We start from the raw sequence: 27,992 nt of genomic DNA, 5'->3' as shown, positions 1-27,992 counted from the left end.
TAATATGAAACCATCATCAAATAAGTTTGCAATAACTAAGAAAAACATAAAATACTAAGAAGAAATAGCATGGTTCTGTGAAAAGGAAAAGTAAAATTAAATGCAAGGTTTATTTCAGTGAATTGTGCTCATTAATTTAATATTTCACAACTTAAAACCAAAGTTTACCAACCACAATGGTTTGAATATTGAAGAAAATTCATTTTGCTGAAATAAGTGTTTTCATCCAAAATTAAAGATAGGGAAAAAAAATCTCACTTTGGGGCTCTAAATAGTAGTAGGACTTGGGATTTCAACTCAAAATAACTCTAACTTTCTTAAACATTTATTTTTCAAAGATTTTAAAAATCTTTAAAAGTCTCTCCAATATCAAAGGCAGTATAATCTTTCAATTCTGAACACAGTAGAGAATTACAGCTAATTGATCAATCAGGAAAAAGTCTATTTAAAAGTAGTCAAATGAATCTCTTTTTGGAATTGGGATGAATAGGGAAATAAGCAAAGAATATTAAATTCATAACATGAAAATGAATACTAGTAAGTCTGGAAAGCAAGTCATAGGATGTTCAAATGGCTACTTATTATCAGAGAAGTTGACATGCAATGTATAGTTGAGAGAAACTACAGGGAAAGATTCAATACACAGGCCAGGAATGGCAATAAGCCCATCTTCATAATCCTCAAAACATTATAGGGTCGTATTTCTACCACCCTCTTTTCTAATTGGGGAAATTGAGCCTTAGAGAGATTTAATTCGTTATTCCAGTATCCACAGCAAGTGAAAGCACATCTGGGATCCCACCCAAGTCTTCTGAGGTCTGTCTATCTAGTATGTGCAAGGGCAACCTTCACTTGGCAGAAACCATCTAGTCTTTTCCCAAATATTCTATTAAAAGAGAAACAATTCTAAGTTCCATGCACTAAGTGAAGTGAGAACAGAATTACTAAACAGCTATACCCTTCCAATTGTAAAAATATCACCTACATTCCCGGCTCCATCAATTCTGTTTCAGGTCTGTGAACAATGCATCCAATCTTTCCTATTCCACACCAGTTCACTTGCTTCCTTGTTTGTTTATTGAGCAAGTGGTGATTGGAGCTTAGATTCTTTTTTTATTATTATTATTTAATTTTATTTATTTCCTTTTTATGCAGCAGGCTCTTACTGGTTATCTATTTTATACATATTAGTGTACACATGTCAATCCCAATCTCCCAGTTCATCACACCACCACCACCCCCTCCTGCCACTTTCCCACCTTGGTGTCCATATGTTTGTTCTCTACATCTGTGTCTCTATTTCTGCCTTGCAAACCGGTTCATCTGTACAGTTTTTCTAGATTCCACATATATGAGTTAATATATGGTATTTGTTTTTCTCTTTCTGACTTACTTCACTCTGTATGACAGTCTCTAGATCCATCCACATCTCTACAAATGACCCAAATTCGTTCCTTTTCATGGCTGAGTAATATATGTACCACATCTTTATACATTCGCCTGTCAACGGGCATTTAGGTTGCTTCCATGACCTGGCTATTGTAAATAGTGCTGCAATGAACACTGGGGTGCATGTGTCTTTTTTGAATTAGCGTTTCTCTGGGTATATGCCCAGTAGTGGGATTGCTGGGTCATATGGTAATTCTATTTTTAGTTTTTTAAGGAACCTCCGTACTGTTCTCCATAGTGGCTGTATCAATTTACATTCTCACCAACAGTGCAAGAGGGTTCCCTTTTCTCCACATCCTCTCCAACATTTGTTGTTTGCAGATTTTCTGATGATGCCCATTCTAACTGGTGTGCAGTGATACGTCATTGTAGTTTTGATTTGCATTTCTCTAATAATTAGTGATGTTGAGCAGCTTTCCATGTGCTTTGTGGCCATCTGTATGCCTTCTTTGGAGAAATGTCTATTTAGGTCTTCCGCCCATTTTTTGATTGGGTTGTTATTGTTTTTAATAGTGAGCTGCTTGAGTTGTTCATATATTTTGAAAATTAATCCTTTGTCCATTGATTCATTTGCAAATATTTTCTCCCATTCTGATGATTGTCTTTTCGTCTTGTTTGTAGTTTCCTTTGCTGTGAAAAGCTTTTAAGTTTTATTAGGTCCCATTTGTTTATGTTTTTATTTCCATTACTCTAGGAGGTGGGTCCAAAAAGACTTTGCTGTGATTTATGTCAAAGAATGTTCTTCCTATGTTTTACTCTATCTGGTCTTACATTTGGTCTTTAAGCCATTTTGAGTTTATTTTTGTGTATGGTGTTAGGGAGCGTTCTAATTTCATTCTTTACATATAGCTGTCCAGTTTTCCCAGCACCACTTATTGAAGAGACTGTCTTTTCTCCATTGTATATCCTTGCCTCCTTTGCCATAGATTAGTTGACCAGAGATGTGTGGGTTTATCTCTGGTCTTTCTATTCTGTTCCACTGACCTATATTTCTGTTTTTGTGCTAGTACTGTATTGTCTTGATGACTGTAGCTTTGTAGTAGTCTGAAGTCAGGGAGTCTGATTTCTCCAGCTATGTTTTTTTCCCTCAAGACTGCTTTGGCTATTCAGGGTCTTTTGTGTCTCCATACAAATTTTAAGACATTTTGTTCTAGTTCTGTAAAAAAAAAATGCCACTGGTAATTTGATATGGATTGCATTGAATCGGTAGATGGCTTTGGGCAGTATAATCATTTTCACAATATTGATTCTTCCAATCCAAGAACATCGTATATCTCTCCATCTGTTTATGTGATCTTTGATTTCTTTCATCAGTGTCTTACAGTTTTCTGACTACAGGTGTTTTACCTCCTCCGGTAGGTTTATTCCTGGGAATTTTATTCTTTTTGTTGCAATGGTGAATGGGTTTGTTTCCTTAATTTCTCCTTCTGATCTTTTGTTGTTAGTGTATAGGAATGCAGGAGATTTCTGGGCACTAACTTTGTATCCTGCAACTTTTCCAAATTCATTGATTAGCTCTAGCAGTTTTCTGGTGGCACCTTTAGGATTCTCTATGTATAGTATCATGTCATCTGCAAACAGTGACACTTTTACTTCTTCTTTTCCGACTTGGATTCCTTTTATTTCTTTTTCTTCTCTGGTTGCTGTGGCTAGGACTTCCAAAACTATGCTGAATAACAGTGGTGAGAGTGGACATACTTGTCTTATTCCTGATCTTAAAGGAAATGCTTTCAGTTTTTCACCATTGAGAATGATGTTTGCTGTGAGTTTGGCTTTTATAATATTGAGGTAGGAACCCTCTATGCCCACTTTCTGGAGAGTTTTTATCATAAATGGGTGTTGAATTTTGTCAAAAGCTTTTTCTGCATCTATTGAGATGATCATATGGTTCTTATTCTTCAATTTGTTAATATGGTGTATCACATTGATTGATATGCGCACGTTGAAGAATCCGTGAATCCCTGGGATAAATCCCACTCGATCATGGTGTATGATCCTTTTAATGTGTTGTTGGATTCTGTTTGCTAGTATTTTGTTGACGATTTTTGCATCTATATTCATCAGTGATACTGATCTGTAATTTTCTTCTTTTGTATTATCTCTGTCTGGTTTTGGTATCAGGGTGATGGTAGCCTTGTAGAATGTGTTTGGGAGTATTCCTTCCTCTGCAATTTTTTGGAAAATTTTGAAAAGGATAGGTGTTAGCTCTTCTCTAAATGTTTGATAGAATTCACCTGCGAAGCCATCTGGTCCTGGACTTTTGTTTGTTGGAAGATTTTTAATCAGTTTCAATTTCAGTGCTTGTGATTGGTCTGTTTATACTTTCTATTTCATTCTGGTTCAGTCTCAGAAGGTAGTGCTTTTCTAAGAATTTGTCCATTTCTTACAGGTTGTCCATTTTATTGGTATAGAGTTGCTTGTAGCAGTCTCTTATGGTGTTTTTTATTTCTGCAGTGTCCATTGTAACTTCTCCTTCTTCATTTCTAATTTTATTGATTTGAGTCCTCTCCCTCACTTTCTTGATGAGTCTGGCTAAAGGTTTATCAATTTTGTTTATCTTCTCAAAGAACCAGCTTTTAGTTTTACTGATCTTTGCTATTGTTTTATTTCTATTTCATTTATTTCTGATCTGATCTTTATGATTTCTTTCCTTCTACTAAGTTTGGGTTTTGTTTGTTCTTCTTTCTCTAGTTCATTTTGGTGTAAGATTAGATTGTTTTTTGAGATTTTTGTTTCTTGAGGTAAGATTGTATTGCTATAAAATTCCTTCTTAGAACTGCTTTTGCTGCATCCCATAAGTTTTGGATCAGTGTGTTTTCATTGTCATTTGTCTCTAGGTATTTTTTGATTTCCTCTTTGATTTCTTCAGTGATCTCTTGGTTATTTAGTAATGTATTGTTTAGCCTCCATGTGTCTGTGTTTTTTACATTTTTTCCCTTGTAACTGATTTCTAATGTCATAGTGTTGTGGTTGTAAAACATGATTGATATGATTTCAGTTTTCTTAAATTTACCGAGGCTTGATTTGTGACCCAAGATGTGATCTATCCTGGAGGATGTTCCATGTGCACTTCAGAAGAACATGTAATCTGCTGTTTTTGGATGGAATTTTCTATAAATATCAATTAAATCTTCTGGTCTATTGTGTCATTTAAAGCTTGTGTTTCCTTATTAATTTTCTGTCTGGATGATGTGTCCATCACTGTAAGTGAGGTGTTAATGTCCCCCACTATTACTGTGTTACTGTTGATTTTCTCTTTTAGAGAGGTTAGCAGTTGCCTTACGTACTGAGGTGCTCCTATGTTGGGTGCACATATATTTATAATTGTTATATCTTCTTCTTGGATTGATCCCTTGATCATTATGTAGTGTCCTTCTTTGTCTCTTTGAACAGTCTTTATTTTAAGGTATATTTTATCTGATATTAGAATTGCTACTCCAGCTTTCTTTTGATTTCCCTTTGCATTCCATCCCCTCACTTTCAGTCTGTATGTGTCCCTAGGTTTGAAGTGGGTCTCTTGTAGACAGTATATATATGGGTCTTGTTTTTGTATCCATTCAGCAAGCCTGTGTCTTTTGGTTGCAGCATTTAATCCATTCACATTTAAGATAATTATCAATATGTATGTATTACCATTTTCTTAATTGTTATGGGTTTGTTTTTGTAGGTCCTTCTCTTCTCTTGTGTTTCCCACTTAGAAAAGTTCCTTTAGCATTTTTTGGAGAGCTGGTTTGGTGGTGCTGAATCCTCTTAGTATTTGCTTGACTTTAAAGCTTTTGACTTCTCCGTGGAATCTAAATGAGATCCTTGCCAGGTAGAGTAATCTTGGTTGTAGGTTCTTCCCTTTCATCACTTTAAATATATCATGCCACTCCCTTCTGGCTTGTAGAGTTTCTGCTGAGAAATCAGCTGTTAACCTTATGAGAGTTCCCTTGTATATTATTTGTTGTTTTTCCCTTGTTGCTTTCAATAGTTTTTCTTTGTCTTTAATTTTTGTCAATTTGATTACTATGCGTCTCACTGTGTTTCTCCTTGGGTTTATCCTGTATGGGACTCTCTGTGCTTCCTGGACTTGGGTGGCTATTTCCTTTCCCATGTTAGGGAAGTTTTCAACTAAATCTCTTCGAATTTTTTCTCGGATCGTTTCTCTCTCTCTTCTCCTTCTGGGACCCCTATAATGCAAATGTTGTGGTGTTTAATGTTGTCCCAGAGGTCTCTTATGCTGTCTTCATTTCTTTTCATTCTTTTTTCTTTATTCTCTTCCACAGCAGTGAATTCCACCATTCTGTCTTCCAGGTCACTTATCCATTCTTCTGCCTCAGTTATTCTGTTATTGATTCTTTCTAGTGTATTTTTCATTTCAGTTATTGTGTTATTCACCTCTGTTTGTTTGTTCTTTAATTCTTCTAGATCTTGGTTAAACATTTCCTGCATCTTCCCGATCTTTGCCTCCCTTCTTTTTCTGAGGTCCTGGATCATCTTCACTAACAATATTTTGAATTCTTTTTCAGGAAGGTTGCCTATCTCCACTTCATTTAGTTGTTTTTCTGGAGTTTTACCTTGTTCCTTCATCTGGTACATAGTCCTCTGCCTTTTCATTTGGTCTATCTTTCTCTGAATGTGGTTTTTGTTCCGCAGGCTGAAGAATGGTAGTTCTTGTTGCTTCTGCTGTCTGCCCTCTGGTGGATCTAGTGCTTAGCTTTTTGACTCAGGTTTTCAGCAGTGACCATGAAGGGAAGGAATTGAGAGAGAATGAAGGTCCATCTACCCTGCCTTCCTGCTGTATCAGTCACCTTCCTTTTTTCACCATTATTTTGGCAGAACCATTTACTTTATTCTGGTCATAAACTTTTTGGTGTATTTATTTTGACGTTCATAGGATGGTGTTCAGGGTTATCAGTAACAATGCCTTTTACTCATCATGATGCAGTAGACTATCAGAATAAAAAGCATTCATTTCCTGTTTGCTTGCGTTTCCATCCTCTGAAGGTTTTCTGGATGAAATTCTTGTAGTAGTGCTATACTATTTCTCAGAGCCCATTTTCGCTTTATGCCAGTGTAATTTATAAGCTCAGCTTAATTCCACTGTCTTTTCAGGATAATAAATATTTTAAGAAAAACATGGTAATTCTAGGATAGTGTATAATTCTGCAAAATATTCTCCCATGAACCCCTGTGTCATTTACAGTGGCCATATCTGGCATTCTTCATCATGAGATTTCATGTCCAAGAAAATGAGATTGATATTAGTACAAACTGAAATATAACTGTGATTCACCATTATATCATATATACAGAGGCATTCTTTCTACTTTTTACATAATTTGTTTGTTTTTTAATTCATTTCCTGATGCTATCACCTTCCTAGTTTATATTTATTCACATTGGCAATGTAGCAGATGCTAAAGCAAGAGATGCCAGCCTCCCTGGCCCCCGACCCAGAGTCCCATTGTAAATATTGGAAGACACTATAGGCCAAAATGTGATCAAACCTTTGGGTTTAGCAAACTGTAAGAGCAAAATCATCCAACCACTTATTTTAAGTGAAGTACAATAGAAAATGTTTGTAGCAATTGTATAGTCATAAATTTATTATGAAAGTATTTCTAAGGATTATAATAAAACATAATATTTAAGATTATGTATATTTATTTTATTGAAAACAACCTTCACTCAAATGTTAATACCATTTAAAATTTCAAGATAATGGACTAAACATATAATAAAATTTCTGCCTTCCCATTGGAGCTATAGAAATATTAGAAAATATTTATTAAAACTAATAAATGCATAATAATTCAAAAACACAACATAAGAAATTGAGGGCTTCCCTGGTGGCGCAGTGGTTGAGAGTCCGCCTGCTGATGCAGGGGACACGGGTTCGTGCCCCGGTCCGGGAAGATCCCACATGCCGCGGAGGGGCTGGGCCCGTGAGCCATGGCCACTGAGCCTGCGTGTCCGGAGCCTGTGCTCCACAACAGGAGAGGCCACAACAGTGAGAGGCCCGCGTAGCGCAAAAGAAAAAAAAAAAGAACGAGTAAACAGAAAAAAAGTAAACAACAGGAAACCCCGGAGCAACATCAGGCCACTGAGATACATTGGGACACAGGGGTACAAAGCACAGAGGAGGGTGTAGAAGAGCATCCTCATCATCAGTGTCACCATCAGTACCACACGAGTTAACATTATGGAGCACCTACTATCTGCCTGGCTTGGCAGATGTTTCGTCAATATTCAAACCATTGTGGTTGGTAAACTTTGGTTTTAAGTTGTGAAATGTTAAATTAATGAGCACAATTCACTGAAATAAACCTTGCATTTAATTTTGCTTTTCCTTTTCACAGAACCATGCTATTTCTTCTTAGTATTTTATGTTTTTCTTAGTTATTGCAAACTTATTTGATGATGGTTTCATATTACTACTAAGTACTGGGGTTAGTGGACCATTTTATAGTTAATGGATTCATCCTTGCTTTCCCCTATCCTGCTGAACATTATTAACTTGCCATCTCCTTCTGTTTATCCAGGTACATCTGTAGTCCACTACAAAAGAAAGTGAATAGCTCTTAAAGCTATTGTAGTCCACTTTTCCCCTCAGAGGGGTGTAAACAAACATGATGCCAGATCTTTCCGTTATATTTGATATTTTTTCAGGCATATAGATATAGTTTAATATGCACATTTAATGTACTATTTAATTATAAACGCATGTGCAATTATTAGGGTGATCACTTTGCTGTAATAGAAAATAAAATATTTTAAATGAATTCCTTTAAAAGATTTAAATAGCTTCAGTTAAAATTTTGGTAAAAAACATCTCAAATAAACAACCTAACCTTACACCTAAAGCAATTAGAGAAAGAAGAACAAACAAAACCCAAAGTTAGCAGAAGGAAAGAAATCATAAAGATCAGATCAGAAATAAACGAAAAAGAAATGAGGAAACAATAGCAAAGATCAATAAAACCAAAAGCTGGTTCTTTGAGAAGATAAACAAAACTGATAAACCATTAGCCAGACTCATCAAGAAAAAAAGGGAGAAGATTCAAATCAATAGAATTAGAAATGAAAAAGGAGAAGTAACAACTGACACTGCCGAAATACAAAGGATCATGAGATATTACTACAAGGAACTATATGCCAATAAAATGGACAACCTGGAAGAAATGGACAAATTCTCAGAAAAGCACAATCTTCCAAGACTGAACCAGGAAGAAACAGAAAATATAAACAGACCAATCACAAGCTGAAATCGAAACTGTGGTTAAAAATCTTCCAACAAACAAAAGTCCAGGACCAGATGGCTTCACAGGCAAATTCTATCAAACATTTAGAGAAGAGCTAACACTTATACTTCTCAAGCACTTCCAAAATATAGCAGAGGGAGGAACACTCCCAAACTCATTCTACGAGGCCACCATCACCCTGATACCAAAACCAGACAAAGATGTCTCACACACACAAAAAAAAACTCCAGGCCAATATCACTGATGAACATAGATGCAAAAATCCTCAACAAAATACTAGCAAACAGAATCCAACAGCACATTAAAGGGATTACACTCCATGGTCAAGTGGGGTTTATCCCAGGAATGTAAGAATTCTTCAATATATGCAAATCAATCAATATGATACACCATATTAACAAACTGAAGGAGAAAAACCATATGATCATCTCAATAGATGCAGAAAAAGCTTTTGACAAAATTCAACACACATTTATGATCAAAACCCTCAGAGAGTAGGCATAGAGGGAATTACCTCAACATAATAAAGGCCATATATGACAAACCCACAGCCAGCATCATTCTCAAAGGTGAAAAACTGAAAATTTCCACTAAGATCAGGAAGAAGACAAGGTTGCCCACTCTCACCACTATTATTCAACATAGTTTTGGAAGTTTTAGCCACAGCAGTCAGAGAAGAAAAGGAATCCAAATCGGAAAAGAAGTAAAGCTGTCACTGTCTGCAGATGACATGCTACCAGAAAACTAAAGGCCTCAGATCCTAAAGATGGTACCAGAAATTTACTAGAGCTAATCAATGAATTTGGTAAAGTAGCAGGATACAAAATTAATGCACAGAAATTTCTTGCATTCCTATATACTAGTGCTGAAAAATCTGAAAGAGAAATTAAGGAAACACTCCCATTTACCACTGCAACAGAAAGAATAAAATACCTAGGAATAAACCTACCAAAGGAGACAAAAGACCTGTATGCAGAAAACTATAAGACACTGATGAAAGAAATTAAAGATGATACAAACAGATGGAGAGACATACCATGTTCTTGGATTGGAAGAATCAACATTGTGAAAATGACTATGCTACCCAAAGCAATCTACAGATTCAAAGCAATACCTATCAAACTACAAATAGCATTTTTCACAGAACTAGAACAAAAAAATTCACAGTTTGTATGGGAACACAAAAGACCCCGAATAGCCAAAGCAATCTTGAGAAGGAAAAATGGGGCTGGAGGAATCATGCTCTGTGACTTCAGACTATATTACACAGCTACAGTAATCAAGACAGTATGGTGCTGGAACAAAAACAGAAATATAGATAAATGGAATAGGATAGAAAGCTCAGAGATAAACCCATGTACATATCAAACACCTTATGTTTGATAAAGGAGGCAAGAATATACAATGGAGAAAAGACAGCCTCTTCAATAAGTGGTGCTGGGAAAACTGGACAGCTACATGTAAAAGAATGAAATTAGAACACTCCCTAACACCATACACAAAAATAAACTCAAAATTGATCAAAGACCTAAATGTAAGGCCAGACACTATAAAACTCTTAGAGGAAAACATAGGCAGAACACTCTATGACATAATAGAGTATGTCATAATAAAAATACTATTAGAAACTGAGAAAAAAATATTGAGACGTGCCTAAAAGAATGAAGGAGAAGGAAAGCCACAATTGGAAGCCAAGATTAGAAGTATAAGCCAGTCATCATCAGAAAACCTACAAACAATAAATGCTGGAGAGGATGTGGAGAAAAGGGAACATTCTTGCACTGTTGGTGGGAATATAAATTGATACAGCCACTGTGGAGAACAGTATGGAGCCTCCTTAGAAAACTAAAAATTGAACTACCATACGACACAGCAATCCCAGTACTGGGCATATACACTGGGAAAACCATAATTCAAAAAAAGTCATGTACCACAATGTTCATTGCAGCACTATTTACAATAGTCAGGACATGGAAGCAACCTAAGTGTCCATCAACAGATGAACAGATAAAGAAGATGTGGCACATATTCAATGGAATATTACTCAACCATATAAATAAACGAAATTGAGTTATTTGTGGTGAGGTGGATGGACCTAGAATCTGTCATACAGAGTGAAGTAAGTCAGAAAGAGAAAAACAAATACCGTATGCTAACACATACATATGGAATCTTAAAAAAAAATGGTTTTGATGGACCTAGGGGCAGGACAGGAATACACAGATGTAGAGAATGGACTTGAGGACACGGGGAGGGGGAAGGGTAAGCTGGGACGAAGTGACACAGTGGCATGGGCATATATACAGTACCAAATGTAAAATAGATAGCTAGTGGGAAGCAGCCGCATCTCACAGGGATATCTACTCAGTACTTTGTGACCACCTAGAGGGGTGGGATAGGGAGGGTGGGAGGGAGACGCAAGAGGGAGGGGATATTGGGATATATGTATAGCTGATTCACTTTGTTATATAGCAGAAAGTAACACACCATTGTAAAGCAATTATACTCCAATAAAGATGTTAAAAAAAATAAAAAGAAATAAAATTACTATTAGAAACAAAAAAAAAAATTGAGACGTGGCTAAAAGAATGAAGGAGAAGGAAAACCATAATTGTAAGCCAAGATTAGAAGTATAAGCCAGTTATCCTCAGAAAATCTGCAAACAAATGCTGGAGAGGGTGTGGAGAAAAGGGAACACTCTTGCACTGTTGGTGGGAATGTAAATTGATACAGCCACTAAGGAGAACAGTATGGATGCTCCTTAAGAAACTAAAAATAGAACTACCATATGACCCAGCAATCCCACTGCTGGGCATATACCCAGAGAAACCATAATTCAAAAAGACACATGCACCCCAATGTTCACTGCAGCACTGTTTACAATAGCCAGGTCATGGAAGCAACCTAAATGCCCATCAACAGACAAATGGATAAGGAAAATGTGGTACATATATACAATGGAATATTAGTCAGCCATAAAAAGGAATGAAATTGGGTCATTTGTAGAGATGTGGATGGATCTACAGACTGTCATACAGAGTGAAGCAAGTCAGAAAGAGAAAACCAAATATTGTTTATTAACACATATATGTGGAATCTAGAAAACCAGCACAGATGAACTGGTTTGCAAGGCAGAAATAGAGACACAGATGTAGAGAACAAACGTATGGACACAGGGGGGAAAGTGGCGGGGGGTGGTGGTGGTGGTATGTACTGGGAGATTGGGATTGACATATATATGCTAATATGTATAAAATAGATAACCAATAAGAACCTGCTGTACAAAAAATAAAATAAAATAAAATTCAAATTAAAAAAAAAAGTTATAAGCCAGAAAGCAAAACTTACCTAGGAAAATATCAGGGAATCATTTCATAGAAAATAAACACACCATCAGAAATATTTACAAAAACAAAAGTACATAAAAGAAAGAAACTGACTCCCACTAAAAAGTTACTAGAAAATCATAAAAAGACATTCAAATAATCATTATAAATATCACAGAGATAAAGGGGTCACACGAAAGGAGAACAGTCATGAATATAAATCTCTTAGAGGTTTTGGGAAAGGCACTATTGAATAAAGTCAAACAGATGGCATGAAAAGCAAACAAGACCCTCGAAGAACGAATGGACAACGCAGAACCGAGGATTTTTTATAAGAAGTCTGCACGAATAAAGAGAGAATAAGAGAAACGCATGACAGATGTTAAGTTTCCAAATCCTTCTAAAAGGGGGTATAGAACGTGAAGATGTAGGTAAGAACACAGAAGAGACAAAACCTGATGCAATAACCGACTAGAATTTCTCAGAACTTACCATTCAGATCAGATATTGACGACTCTTGGACTGGGCACAGTGGTGGCGAAGGAGTCCTGTCCCGCGGCGCCTGGCTTCCTCGCCGTGGGCCACACGGCGGGGCCCTCATCCGAACAGGAAAAGCCGAGGCTCAGCCCGCACTGACCAGCACGCAGACTGATAGGAACCTCGGCCGCTTCCCAGCCCCTGGCTGCCAGACCACCCATTCCAGCCGGGAGGTGCTGCAGAGCTGCTCCCTTTGCCACCAACCCGACATCCTGCAGGCCGGCCTGGCGGACATTGCTCCCGTGGTCACCGCGAGCACAGGCTGATGTCCGTGGGCGCCGGGGTCTCTCGGAGCACCTGGAGGAGCTGCCGCCCCAGACCCCGCGAGTGCTGCCGGTAGGCTCATCCAACCTGCCCTGAGTAGCCTAGGAGGGGGCTGTGGTGGGGAAGCAGGGCCGCCACTCCAGGAGCAACAAGCCCCGGCTCCTGCGGACCCTAATGGGGGCCTGCGGGCCGGGGGAGGAGGTGCCCCAGGCCCCCGTGGACGTCCTCACCCGCCTCAGGAGCAGCGGCGTGGCCTCTGTGTTCGCCTCCTGAGGCCTTGGCCGAAGGTGCCATCGAGCTGAGCATGCCCAGTGGCCTGGCCCACCGCCTTGCTGCTTAGACCCTGGCGGACAGCCAAGATGCTTCTGCGGAAGCGGCAGCAGCCGGCTTAGCTGCAGCACACGGCTCAGCTGCAGCACACGGCTCAGCTGCGGATCCATGCGCGCACGCTGTGCGGCACCGCCATCCACGAGCTCGACGTGCCGGAGCAGGGCGGGGCGAGCAGCAGGAAGAAGGGCGCAGGCGCTGGGGGTGGACCACGGCCCCCCAAGTACCGCCCCCTCACCTCCTCCCTCCCTGACGCTTTCCGGAGGACTCAGGTTCCTTGCAGCGTGCAGGCCAGTGGAGGAGGTGCTTGAGGTCTGGGAGGATGAGTGGAGGACGGATCCTGGCCAGCAGGGAACACAGCTGAATATGATCCCCCTCCACAGATTCTAAGCTCCTGGTAAATGGCAGGTGGAGCTGGTCCTGACGACCCTTCCCTTGGTTAAGAGTCTTAGAGGGTCCCCTCGCCTGGCATCCAATTGACTTCAGGATTTGGTTCTTTAGCATACCCATGAAGGGACAAACAGACCAGGAAAGCCAGGATCTTGCGGCCCTAAGCAGGAACTTGGGTGGGGGCAGGCTGCCTGCAGCCCAGGGCTCATGGGGGCCTCCCTATCCTACGCAGGACCGAGTGCTGGAGACCCTTCCTTCCACCCACCAGCTGTGAGGCTCGAGGCAGAGCGATCTGCCTTCCGTCAAAGGGCTAACGCACCTGTGCAGCAGCTTCCCACCCACTCCCTGCGCACCTGCAGCTCTGTGCTGCCTCCCTGGTGGTCTGCCCGCTACCCACCCACCCAGCCCTGAGCCCCCACCCCCATTCCAGCGTTCATCGACCTGCTGGCCCTCAGCCAGCCACTGTTTGTCTGACCCTGGCCCTTGTTAGAAGGGTCAGCCCAAGTCCGTTTCAGCACCTGCTTTTTTTACTTTTGAAATGGCAATAAAGACGCTGTCCTATTAAAAAAAAATTAAAAAATAAAAACAAAGATTCTAGGTATAGACTTACACAAGAGACATACTTAAAGGGGAAAAAACCGCCAGTCAAATACTAATCAAAAGAAAGTTGATATAATAATATAATATTAGGAAAAAATAAAATGCAAAGTGAACAATCATTGAAAGAAATAAGAAGGATATCTCATTTTGATCAAAGGAACAATTCAGAAGAATATAAAGCAATTAATTAGATTATGCATCATCAATATGAGTTTAAAACATAAGAAAAAAGTAATACAAGAAGAAATCGGCAAATCTACTCTCATAAGGAAAGATTTCACACACTTCTCTCAGAAACCAAGTGAACGAATGGAACACCTCCTAAAAATAGGATACTGAAGAGTTGAACAACAAAGCAATAGCATTATAGAATTCTGCACTCGACAAAAAGAGCATGCTATTTTCAAGTACCTGTAGAGCATACAAAAAAATGATATTTTGCCTTAATGTACAGTTCAACAAATACAAACAACAAAAACAACTAATGGGACACATTCTCTGACCATAACAGAAGACAATTGGAAATTGACAACAAAAATATGGCCAATAAACAAACAAATCATACTTCCCTAATTAGGTAATTTTGAAGATTAAATCACAACAGAAATAACAGAAAAGTGACAAAAATTGCACTAGATATGAAAAACTTGTACATTCCAATTCAAACAACTCACAGAGGGAAATGTATAGTCTTCTTTCACTTCCTCAACACCTCCATTTACTATAGACCATTATTTATCCAAGCCTCAATTTGCTTATCACTAAATTGTGTTAGGGCTGCCTCCATGGGCACTTGTCTAGATATTAAGCCTTCAGTCATTGTGAATGCATTTTGGATAGACTTCATGCATTTAAACAGTACTGTGTTTCCCAGGAGACTGTCAACTGTGCATGTATTTAGGTGCCTTGAAACCCCCCTCAATCAGCCCTTTTGGAGCGTCAGAGAAAAGAAATGTGGCCACCTTATCACCCTGTATTAATTATCTAGGGGTGCTGTAACAAATGACCGCAAACTGGATGGCTTAAAGCAATAGAAGATAATTGTCCATCATTCTGGATGTTCAAAGTCTGAAATCAAGGTTTTAAGAGGTCTTTTTCCCTCTAAAGACTCTAGAGGAGAATCCTCTCTAGCCCTTCCTGCCTCTGGTGTCTCTAGGCATCCCATGGCTTACGGCTGCATCACTCCAGTCGGCCTCCATCTTCACATGACCTTCTCTCTGTGTGTCTCATATATGGACACTTGTCATTGGATTTAGGGCCCACCCATATAGTTCAGGATGAGCTCATCTCCAGATCCTTAATGACATTTGCTAAGACTTTTTCCAATAAGGTAATATACGTAGGTGCCAGGAGTTAGGACATGAGAATATCTTTTTGAGGGTCACTATTCAACCCACTGTACACCCTTATATGACTCTCATTATCAACACCATCCTTTTATTCTTTAATTTTTGAGTTCCAACCACAATCATTTTTGTTGAATTATGGGAAAAAAAACCAAAATTGACTGAATTCCAGCATACGAAGATAAATTGTGAAAATATGTCATTCCTTGCATCCAGCCAACTTAACAGAGTGTCGGTCTAGTTCAGTCACACAGTGCACAGTCCTTTAACTATTGTACAGTTTCTGGCCCATCTGATTCAGAAATACTCTCTGATTTCTTGCAAAAGAACCAAAGTGGTAAATTTAGCCCATGAACTGTGAACCAAATGAGAGTTATCATTTAGCTGAGTCATTAGAAGTTGCAGTGTCATATATTTCCACCAGACTACCCAAGTTGAATTTTCAGGGAAAGCTTGAAAACTAGCTTCAACTCAATTCTCATTTTCAAAAGAAAATTACTTCTAGTCATTTCTCCCAACATTGCCCATCACTCATGCAAAAATCAGGGAAGATTAGCTAAGAATGTTATTCTGTTCCTCTAAGATGTACTTGAAAAAAACAGTATATATATATATATTTTTTGGTATAGTCACTTACTCCCTGGTTTCTTTCCCTTTAGCAACCACTTATCCCTTTCTCTGGGTCATTCCTGGTTAAACCATTCTCTCCCATGGTGAGGTATAGGTAATAGAGATCCTTTTGCTGAAAAACCTCAGAGTGGCCACTGTGAGGCGCCCTAGCTTGCATACAAGGGTGTTATATTATTTAAAGATATATAAATAGTGTCTTGTACTGAAATATCCCCTTCAGCTAGGAGCTACAAATTCAACCCAGACTCCGACACTACAGGATTTGATAACACAAAGGAAAGATTCTGAGAAATGGGAAAGTCAGAGAGAGCATAAACACCACCCCCAAGAAAACTCCTTTAAAGAAGACCCCCTCTCATTTCCTTTCGTGCTCACACATTCACCAGATTATATAAACCAACCCCTTATTTCTTTTTCTCCCTTAATTTTGGCATTAAATGTTTTAATTTCATATTTAAAGTTTCTATAAAATCACCACTCTGAGTATGATAAACAATGTGATATTTACAAGCACCGCTGCCTCTTTATAGCCCATCCCTTTAAAGTAGTCACTCTGAAGTGGGTATCTTGGACCAAATAAACAGGGGTGAGTGTTCCAAAATGAAATACATGTTGTTCCAATCCAACCTTTTAATAATATTCAATATCTATCAATTATCTCTGTATCTATTTTTCTATCTTTCTGACCACTTAAAATTTGAACTTTTTCTCTTTGTAGCAATAGAGGTATCACATTGAAATTACATTAAAGAAGAATTTATTTATTCTGCAAACATCTTTATTGTCCCTTTTCAGTTCTATGGAAGTAAAACGATGTAAACAGGGACATTCTGGAGAAGAGAGCATATCAAGTTGCTCCTTTCCTTGGAAAAAGCATAGGATCAACTATGGGAAGTGGATAAAAGGAGACAGATCGCTTTTACTCTACATCTTTTTTGTATGTGCACATTTATCTTGGATGCCTCTGAGAGTATGGTGAAGACCTGTTCCCTTTGAGGCTCAGTAAGAATATTTCTAAGGGAATATGGCCAAACAGGACAAAAGTTTTCCTCCACTCCCCAAGAAAACTTACCATGAAAGAGAGAAAAGTCTGTCCTGGTCCTCCTGATGCGATTCTAGGGTACAGGTTTTTGTAAGTGAGAACTCCTTGTTATAAAGACTGGATCACTTTGGAACTTCTCCCAGCCAAGCCATCCTATATGAGCCTTAGGGTAAATGACTGTGTGTACATGTGGTGTAAATAGCAGGGGAGGCCAGGTTCACCTTGTGTGACAGAACTGTGTGTCACACTAAGAAGAGAGGTCATCTCCCACAGTGAATCCCAAGAAACAACTTTGACATCACTTTTCCAAATAGGGTTTCTTCTAACATCACAACATTTTTTTCCCATTTTGTGTGTATGTGTGTGTGTGTCTGTGTGTACCATGAAACTAAAGAATTGTATATTCCATACTTTGAATTAATTAATAAGCAAGCACAAGGAAATGATACTTGTAGGCAGAGGGTGCATGCTGGAAAGTTGTATAGGAAAAATTTGAATATTTAGAATGAAGCCAAATGATGGAGGACCTTGAAAAGAGAAGAGAAAGGCTCAGATTGGTAAAGTAGGCAACTGAAGACAGCAGAAATTGTTAAGGTGTATAAGATATGGTTAAAGTCTGTTTAGGGAAGATTCGTTTGGTGGTGATGCTAAGATTCTTTGAAAGGAAAAAAAGTTACTTAATTTCTGTACATTTTAATGTCCTCACCTGTAAAAAAAAATGGTGAATAATAATACCTCCTATTTCACAAAGTTTGGGTGAGGAGTAAGTGAATTAATACATTTAGAACACAAATATGGACAGTCCTCAATAACATTATCATCACCATAGGCAACCACCATCTCCACCATCCTCACCATCTTCATCATTTTCTTCTCTTTCCAAAAAAAGCACATGCAAAAAGAAAAAAATCCCTATAAGTAGAGAGCTAATCCAGGTTTATGATTCTTAAAAAAGTTTCACAGATGATGAGGCCAATTCCTGCATCCAGTCAGGAGCAGGACATGTTGGATAGACGACATAGTGACGCAAACTGTAATTTTGTACACACAAAAACTTGTCATATTTGTCTTTCACATAGACTTATATGTAAACATAAGCATTAAAATACAATATGAAGTTAAATTTTTTTTATTATTATGAGGCATCTTATCCATACTGCCTTTCTCTCACCATGTCTTGTACAAACTTTATTTTTTCCTTTAAAATGTAGACTTTTTGAAAAATATAATTAAAGTTACTGTTAATTAATACTTCACTATTTAAATTTTATTTTTGACATTTATTGTTTTCTTTCTAATTTTACAAGTAACACATGTTCATTGCAGAGACAACTAGAAATACATAAAAGCATAAAGTAAAAATTAATCACCCATAATCCCCAGCCCCCAGAGGCAACCCTCATTGCTATTGATGGTTAATACATCACTTTAATACCTATTTCCTCCTATGCTTTTTAAATTCAAATTACATACTTTATCTGTTAACTGAGAATACAAAATAATTTTCAAATAGTCAGATAGAACACCTCATGAGTATCTGTGTGTGTGTGTGTACCGTACTCATTCTTGATTTCTTGAATTATAATACAAATTTACTTTGCCATAAAATAGATCAAATGTTAAAAAATTATTTAAGAAAGATTCTATTATATATCACTTTTCTTTATAGCAAGAGTTTTGGAGATTTTTATCCCTCTAAATATCCATGTACTTGCAGTAATAAAATGACTCTCCTTCAATTGTATCCAAATTCTTTACACAAAATTAAATTCATAATTCCACTTTTATAACTAGTGTTAAATTAACAGAAATTAAAATACATTATCACATTTCCAGATTCTTTTTTTTAATTAACTGCACAGCATACATATAACAGAAAACTGCATTATCAAGGGCACAGAAATTAGCCCCACCAGCCAATACCATACTTCAGTCAAGCTCAACCGACCTTATTACCTAGATTTGGCTGTGTACCCTCAGGCATATTACGAACCACATGAGCAGATGACTGAATGAGAAAAAAATATCTCCATTAAGAAAAAAAATTGAGATTTTGGATTCGGCTGCCTGTCCATTAGTGACATAAAGTGCTGACAAGCAGAACAAACAGTGAGCAATGTAATGTCAGGGCCTCTAGTGAAATGAAGTTTCATAACTTCACTAGGGTTGATGGATGGGTAATAATGACATTTTCAAGTGTAGGAATATACTCTATTAGGAACATCATAGAATTATTCTGCACAAAGTAGTTGTTACAGCTTGGTTGCTCGGGGAAGATGACTCCATAGAGTAAGAAAACAGTCATGTGCTTATAAATGTTTAATCAGGTTAATATTCTGTTGCTCTTCACCATGCCAGAGAACGTCACTTATCTGGAGCGTAATAGTTTAGAATAGAATTCTCCTAGACAGTCAAAGGACGGTAGAGAATTCTACAACATCAAATACTCAAATATTTGACATTAACAACGTTGTAAATCTGACATGAACAATTTATCAATTTACTGGGAAACTTTGCAAAAATGCATTACTGAGGGTGTTATCTGAATAGTAAATAATCTTTTAGGTCTTTGCAAAATGCAACTTACCATATTCTTTATAGATTAAATCACAAATACAACTATCAACTTTCAACCAGTCAATTTGCAAAGGAACTGTGTGTCACTAATTTATGTCTTATCCTTAGACAAGCTGGTTGCAGTAACATGAGGAATAAAATTGGATGATTTTTGTAGCTACGTGTTCACATTTATACCATTTGGTCTTTAAGGATAAACAAGGGAATATTGTTTTTTTAAGAAAGGAAGATTTGCTGGCATCAAAACTCACTTCAGGGCTCACAGAATCACAATATTTTTAAAAAAACTTTTTCTAAAAAGCATAGAGTGCCTATGTTTGAATGGTACTTGGCTACTCAGATGTCCCTGGGATTGTGATTTCCAGGATCCGTAAAGACATTTCAGCCCCACCTGAATAATAAAAATCAATTGATAAGGAATTTTCATTACAGTCCTAAATTTTACAAGTGACGATTTTACTCTAAAACTTTCAGCAGATGATACTATGCAAGTCATGTATTATAGAAAACCAAACAACTCAGTAAAGTTTGATTGCCACAAAATAACATTTTCTAATTTATAAGCTTTTATTTTCTAAATAATTTATTTAATTATAAAATTAAAATAATCTTGTTTTAAATGTTTGTCTAAAGTGAGATTGTTCAACCACTTCACTTAGTTTATTTTTCAGCTAAAAAAGGAATAAACTTCAAAGTTGAAGAAATGAACCATCCTAGGGCAGAAAAAATAGAAAGAAAGAAAGAGAGAGAAAGAAGGAGGGAGGGAGGGAGGGAGAAAGGATATTGTGAACAAAGAATCATGAGGTCAGAGAAAGATTTATCTGAAGTCTTTCTGTAATCACACATCCAGAAATGAGGATATGACAATGGAAACAGTGATATTTTCCAAACATTTAACATGTGCCATGTACTGTACTGAAGAGATACTCATATAATCTTCACAATTATTCCAGGAGGTGGATACTACTGTTATCTCCATTTTATTAAAAAAAGAAGAAAGAGAGAGAGAGAGGGAGGGAGGAGAGAAAGAAGGAAAGAAAGGAAGAAGGAAATTCAAGAACTACAAAACTCTTTTCTTTCCATCTCTTTTTCTTTTGTCCTGCCACCTGCCTTCCTTCCTTCTTCATTTTTTCTTTCATTCCTTCCTATTATGGGTACAGCGTTCATTAGATAATGCCCCTGATGACCTCACTACCTTGTAATAAGCGGGGGAAAAACTGTCAATGGTACCTGAGAGTTTTACTTGCACTATTCTATTTTGTATTTATGAAAGGCAGCTTCATAATTAAAGTCCAGGATATTCTGCAATTTAAATTCATATTATATATCGATCCAGAGATGCTGTCTGACTCTGGCATGTATTTTTCTACATTACTGAACATGCCAACAATGCAGCATTTCTCAGCCTGAACTGTATCCTCAGGAGGAATTCAGGGCTGGAATTGCTTGGAGTATTACAGGCAAAGTGTTCACTGAGAGGGAAATGGAGCAAAAACAGTTCCATTGCCTAAGTAAATTAATTGATTTAAGACATAAAAAGGAAAAAAGGGAAAATTTTGTTGACTACCCACTATTTAACTCTATCTTGAAGAGTAAGTTTAAGGTGGCAAGTGTCTGAGCGTTTCCATCAGAGGTGTCCTTGTTCATACCTCTACACAGAACAATTAGTGTGAACGGCTCTGAGGTACACAGCCCTGCTCAGGCAACCACATATTTTACAATATTTATTGCTGAAACTTCAAACTCTATTTCCTTAGCAGGATCCCTGGACTAACTTCTTAGTGTTAGCTGTACAGGCATTTCTATCAAAAGAGCAATTGGATCTAGAGTTAGTTTTTTTTTTTTTTTTTTTTTTAGAGTTAGTTTTTTTTTGTTGTTGTTGTTTTTTTTGCGGTACGCGGGCCTCTCAGTGTTGTGGCCTCTCCCGTCGCGGAGCACAGGCTCCGGACGCACAGGCTAAGCGGCCATGGCTCACCGGCCCAGCCGCTCCACGGCATGTGGGATCTTCCCAGACCAGGGCACGAACCCGTGTCCCCTGCATCGGCAGGCGGACTCTCAACCACTGCGCCACCAGGGAAGCCCTAGAGTTAGTTTTTGATACTACATGAAAATCACAGGCATCCCTTGGGGAAATATATCTTCTAAAAATCTACGGGTATTGACCACATGTCTGCAGATGTCTTTTATCACTATTAGTTGCTTTTATATGTCAACTATGAAATATCTTCTAACACATTGAGCTATTCAGGTTGGAATTGCAGGGAATTGCATGGTACTGGTGAAAATCTCTCCCTTGTGAAAGGCTGGATGCAAAAATACAATGTTCCAGAACTGTTTTATATATGTCTGTGTACATATGTACATGATACTTTAATATTCCTCATTCAAGCATTTCATTCACTATGACAATAAATTGTCATGTTAATCACTTTTTCTATATGTAAACAGGATACATGAAGATGACAGATGCAGACACAATTCCGTATTTATCAAAATAAACCCTCATATCAGTCTAAACTCTAAGTTGCATTTCAAGAAAGAAAATTCAAATTGGCTCAACATGAAAATGGAAAATAACAGCTTACATAATTTAACAAGTCCAGGAGCGGGTATCTGGCTTCAGGCTTAGGTGTTCATTGATATCTCTCTCCCAATTCTCTTTTTGGAATCTCTCCCAAGACTCACAGAATTTTATTTATTTAATGTTTTAGAGTCAGTCAGCTATGATTATTTATTTTTATAGATGCTAAGATTTTCATGTTTTCTCACGTGAAACATTCCTCTAGGTCAAAAGTAGAGAGTATATAAAGTTTACTCAGGAAAATATCACTTGCATCTGTGTTCTCCTGTCATCTCCTTTCATCACCATCCTTGGGTCATCCATTTTCTTCAGGCTTTTAAATTTATTTTCCTAAAACTATAAAGTTGATTTTGTGATTTTTTTTCAGTTGTTCTATTTCAAATGTTATTATCTCCTATTATTTCTCTCTTTTTTTGGTATTTTTTCTCTTATTTATTATTGATCATTTTAATTAGTGGTTTACTTATTTTGATTATTTTTCAAAAACTCGGCTTTTTAATTTATTAAGTCGTTTTGTTATTTCTATGCTTTCAACCTCTTCGATCTCACATTTTAAGTCCTGACTCTGCTTACTTTGTTTTTTCCTAACTTTTTGAATTATATGTTTAATATGTTTATTTCAGTCTTTTATCTTTATTAATATAGTTACTTAAACCTATACATTTTCCTATGAGCATTGTTCTAGCTGTTCCATGAATTCTTATATATAAATGAGTGCATGACAATCATTTTCTAGCAATTTTGGAAGTTTGGTTTGTATTTTTCCTTGACCCAAGCAATGTTTAATAGATACTAGTTTTTTTAATTGTCAGATGAAAATATCTTTTTTATTTTATTGTTATTAATTTCTAGTTTTAATTGCCATCAGAGTGTTGTTTGTATGATTTCTATACTATAGACCTTATTGAACTATTCTTTGTGCCATGACATAGATGTAGGTACATAGAATATTAAATAGGATTGACTTTCACAAATATTTCATGAGAACTTGAAAGAAGATGTGTGTGTGTGTGTGTATACCTTGCTTTCACCAGTAGTAGTAGTACATGTATGTTCATAAAAATCTTTCTCACTCATTATAATATTTTGATCTTCCATATGCCCCTTTACTTTTATACACTTGTTTTAGCTTAGACTGAGAGAGGTATTTCAAAATTCTGTCTTAGTTTGTTTCCATTTTTCCTTGCCTCTCCTTTGGTTTCATTATTATTAAGGTGCCACTATGTTATTTGGTGCATAGATAAGTCTTACATCTTCATTTTGAAATGAAGCTTTTTTCACATTATAAATAGTCCTCTTTTTTTGTTCTAATTGCTCCTGGTGCTGAATTCTGCTATGTCAGGTATGAAGATCACAAGCCCTGGTTTCATTTTGTTTCACTGTCAGGTGACTTTGACTCATCTCTTCATTTCTAGGCTTTTGAAATCACTGTTAGATGTATTTACAGTATAAAGCATACAGCTGGGTTTTACTTTATGACCCAATCCGAAATCCTTCTTAGCAGGTGTGTTAAGTCAATTATATTTATTTATATGATGCATGCTTTGTCTCAAGTTTTGTTTTGTTCTTTCGTGGATTATCTACTTTGGTTCTCTCACTATAGGCTTGTTTTCTCTGCTTCCTTTTTTTTGGTAAAAGTCTTTAGTTTTCTTTGAATTTCTTCTGGTTTTAAGAAGGTTAATATTTTCATTTTAGTGCCACCTTCACACTAATGTCATTACACAGAGCTTGTAGACCTCTTTTCTTTACTTAGGCTTCTCCTTCTTTTCTCAACTTTAAACTCTGTAATTTCCATCTTTTATCTCAGAGACAATCAAATATAGCTAATTCTGCTTTACACTTCTCTCTCTTCTCCTCCTATATTTTTTAGTTGCAATATTTCTCTTAGATTATACAACAAACAACATATAACTCTCCCATCCTTATACCCACATTTATTTTAGTCTTAATTCTCAATTAAACATTATTTAATGCTTATCACCAGCTCTTTTGCTGAAGTTGCCTCAACCATATGTTGGTTGGTGAAGCTCATTCTCTACTGTCCTGCTGTCCCTTTTTCACATTTTGCTTTGCATTTGGGAGTGGGGGATGGAAGTGCTGTATTATTTTTTTTTTTTTTTACTTTCCAGTAGCCACTGCTCTGTTCCACTGGGTCTCAAATGAGTTCCCGATACTTCCACTCAAAATTGGGTCTTTCCTTCAGAGGTAAATTCAAATGAATATTATCTACGTTCTACCAGCACTCAGATTCTGCTGCAAGCTCTGGGGCAGTCCCTAAGGAGGAAGATTATTTTAAAAGATCATCTTTTTAGTCTCCTAAATTTTAGGCTGCTCTAACCTACAAAACTCCCAACTTTCATATAAAAGAAATCTGTTATAAAGACTTCCTTTTACCGTAAAGAATTTGACAAAAATTTTAATTAAAACAAGAAGAAAAATGGAAAGCACTAAAACTACAATCACATTCAAAACTGTATAAATATGGTTATTTTATAACATAAAATCTGATACGTTCAACAATAATTTATTTCCAAAGTGCTCTGTTTCTGGCACCATCTGCTTACCTCAGGGAAGAAAGTCCACATTTTCCTGTGTTTAAATGCATAGTACACTGATTTAAAATGTGTGTCACATAAATAACGCTGGTACATCCCAATTTATATTTACAGATGGTTTACCCCCAAGTGTTTCTTAAATAAGTGTGAAGGGGGAAAAGCCAGAATTCAATAAAAATAACCTCAGTGCTTCTTAATAGAGACATGAGTCAGAATAATTTCAGTTCCTTAAGTTTTCAAGTTTTAGCTTAATTTTCTATTACACTCATTATTCTTTTAAATATTAAAATTCTTAAAAACACTTTTAAAATCTCATATCCCCTAGGCATCTCCAGATTTGAAAGGAAATAGCAAAAATAATTCTGAAATCAGTGACATTTAATGAAATGCATTGTGACTCCTTTGGAATAAAGAAAACTCATTTTTGTTAATGTTGGCAGGTAGAAACCACTCCTTCCCTTTTACAATTTACACTTCATTCTCTAACATGGATATTAAGGAGGTATGTATGTGTAAAGAGTGTGTTTTCCTTTTGTTTGGAAGCTTGAAGTGAGGAGAAAACAATCTTCTATGACCTGTGATGGGCATCCACTTGTCTAAGATTATTTTGGGATTGAAAAAGGTAAATGAATAAACATGTGTATTATGTAGGTAAGTACAAAGATGTCTTATGTACTTATTAATAAATAATGAGACATATAAGTATCACTGGAAGAGAAATGTTATTGAAAGTCTTTCATATTATCTTTGAAAAATAGTATTATAAGTTGAAGTAAATATGAATATTTTTCTTCAGTATAATCCTTCCTAAAATTATAGTTATTTTTTGAAAATTAGTCTTTCATAACTAGCACAGGTAATAGGGTAAATTATACCAATGGACCACAAAATAAGATCACTTTAGTTTTATCACATGACAATGACTATTACTTGAAACACGTCACTTTCATTTCATATTCAGGGATGATTTTCCAAGGTCAGAAAATTATAGAAGGAAAATAATTGCAAAGGTCTTTTCAATAGCATTTTCTCCCCCTCTATACCTAATAAATGAAACAAACAAAATATAAATACAAGTAAAATGGTTAAATATGCAGAAGTCTAATTTTTATTTTAATATTGTAAAAGTAATTGCCAGGATATTAAACACTGATAACTCATTTAGTGACCCGGGTAGAGTAGCTAATGTACAGGAGGAAGAATCATTTTCCCCCTATTCTTCTGAGTTTTTAGCTGAGAACACCATAGTTAAAGATATTAACAGGAGAAAAACAAATAGAAGTTTATTAACAATATCCTTATGTGTACATGGGTAATAGGGGGAAATGAGTATGTCCTTAAGATGGCTTAGAATTCAAAATTAAGTACCAGCTTAAGAGGAAAAGTAGGGGTTGGGGTAGGCATTTTAGGAGAGTCAGTGATTTTTTAGGAAAGATGAATGGGCCCTTAGACTAGGTGGAAGGTAAGACAGTTTGTGACAAAGTTTGTCTGGGTGTGGTGTCAACTTCTAGTTTCCTCTCCTATGATCAGACTCTGTTGATGCAACTCCCAAGGAGAGGAATTATGACTCAGTTCCTTTTGGAGGAGCTGTCTTCAGGCCAATAAGGAGAGTTCAGAGAAAGCTTCTCCCTGCATTTACTGTTTTTCAAGTGTCTATAGCTCCAAAAAATCAGTAAGTTAAAATATTGTGGGGTGGCATATTCTGCTACTCTTCACAATCTAAGGACATGTTCCATGGAGGAGCATGATTCTTCAATCAAAACGTTTCCTCTGATCCCAGATCAGCTCCTGCCTTGCTGCATGACCATAGGCCAGCCACCAAGTCCTCCATGTCTCAATTTCATCATCTCTGTTTTTGTGACAATAATGAATATTCTGCATGTCATGGTAAAATTTAAATGGAATGGCAGCTCTGAAAAGTAATTTGAAAATTCAAAAGCCCTGCACACATGCTCAGTCACGTACGTGGAGTCCTTGGTTTTCTTTTGCAGTAGGAATTAATGGATAACACAATCCAGCCCCAGGACCTCTTTCTACATTTGTTCTCTAAGTTTTTATATACAAAGGGATGCTTGGAATAACATTCACATAATATTAATGATAATTATCTCTGGATGGTGGGTTTGTGGGTTTTTTTCTGCTTTCCTTTACATTTTCCTATATAGTTGAGTAGTTTTATATGAAGTATAAAGTATTTTACAAATATATATTTTCCTTAGGCAAAATTTAAGGACAAATAAAACACAAACAGAAAATTTCCAACATAGTGCTATATCTAAGATACATTTTAATCACCATAAAGTATTCCTACATAGCAAAAATTTAAAGGGTATACAAATGATCATAGAAGTTATAAAATGCTTGCTCTTCTAGTAATGAAATAAATGCACGTCTTTTTAAAAAAAGTTTGTTATTGTAAAACTGCTGAAAACCAAAGTCAAAATGAAGATCTTCAGGCAGTGAAGGTGGGGTGGGGGAGCATATCACCTGCAAATTAGCAACAACAGGAGTAACAGCTGACTTCTCAACATAAACAAGAAAAGCCATAAATTAACGGGCTGATTCTAAAACTCCTATGAAATACACAGAGACAACAATTACCAAGGCAATCTTAAAGAAAAAGAACAAAACTTGAAGATTTATGCTCCCAGGTATTAAGAATAATTACCAGGATATATTAACTAGGACAGTATAGTACTAGTGCAAGGTGAGAAAAATAGGCTAATGAAAGAGATAAAACAGAAAAAGGTCCATGTAAACAATCACCTTAGTTTCTTTTTGTTGTTTTTTTTTGTTTTTTACCAAGCGAGGCTGTGATGCAGTAGGGAAAGGATGGAACTTTCTATAAATGATGGTGGACCAACATTAAAAATTTAATCACAATTTCCTCCTATGCATAAAAAATAAACCTTAAGCTACTCCACACAGTACATGAAAATAAATTACATATGGATTACATCTAATGTGAACAGTATTACAATCAACATTTTTTGAAATAAACATAAAGAATAACTTCATGTACTAGAAGTAAGTTAAGATTTCTTAAGAAGGACCAAAAAAAAAAAAAAAGAAATAAAAAAGCAAGCCATAAAAAGGGATAGACATTTGCAATGTATGTAAC

At 36.7% G+C, this 27,992-nt stretch overlaps 1 pseudogene; it reads left to right on the top strand.

Moving 5' to 3' along the window:
• The first annotated feature begins 12,394 nt into the window (after positions 1-12,394).
• LOC116763317 lies at positions 12,395-13,215 on the top strand (annotated as a pseudogene).
• The last annotated feature ends 14,777 nt before the right edge of the window (positions 13,216-27,992 follow it).

The sequence above is a fragment of the Phocoena sinus genome, chromosome 12, assembly GCF_008692025.1.
Source record: "Phocoena sinus isolate mPhoSin1 chromosome 12, mPhoSin1.pri, whole genome shotgun sequence".
NCBI classification, from domain to species: domain Eukaryota; kingdom Metazoa; phylum Chordata; class Mammalia; order Artiodactyla; family Phocoenidae; genus Phocoena; species Phocoena sinus.
This window is presented reverse-complemented; position numbering and strand designations above follow the sequence as displayed.